The following is a 348-nucleotide window of genomic DNA, read 5'->3' as shown; positions in this document are numbered from 1 at the left end:
ATCTTAATCCTCATCCTCATCCTCATTCTCATCCTAATTCTATCCTCATCCTCATCCTCATCCCCATCCTCATCCCCATCCTCACCCTATCCTAATCCTCATCCCCATCCTCACCCTATCCTAATCCTCATCCCCATCCTCACCCTATCCTAATCCTCATCCTCATCCTATTCTCATCTTCATCCCATCTTCGTCCTCATGCTCATCCCATCTTCGTCCTCATCCTCTTTCTCCTCCCATCTTCTTCTTCACCCTCCTCCTATCCTCCTCCTCATCCTTGTCCTCATCCTCATCCTCATCCTTCTCCTGCAATTCCTCATCCTCTCCTCATCCTCATCCTATCCTCGT

Source organism: Lupinus angustifolius, chromosome LG06 (genome assembly GCF_001865875.1).
Source record: "Lupinus angustifolius cultivar Tanjil chromosome LG06, LupAngTanjil_v1.0, whole genome shotgun sequence".
Classification (NCBI taxonomy): Eukaryota; Viridiplantae; Streptophyta; class Magnoliopsida; order Fabales; family Fabaceae; genus Lupinus; species Lupinus angustifolius.
The sequence above is the reverse complement of the archived record's forward strand: the minus strand, read 5'-3'. Positions refer to the sequence as shown.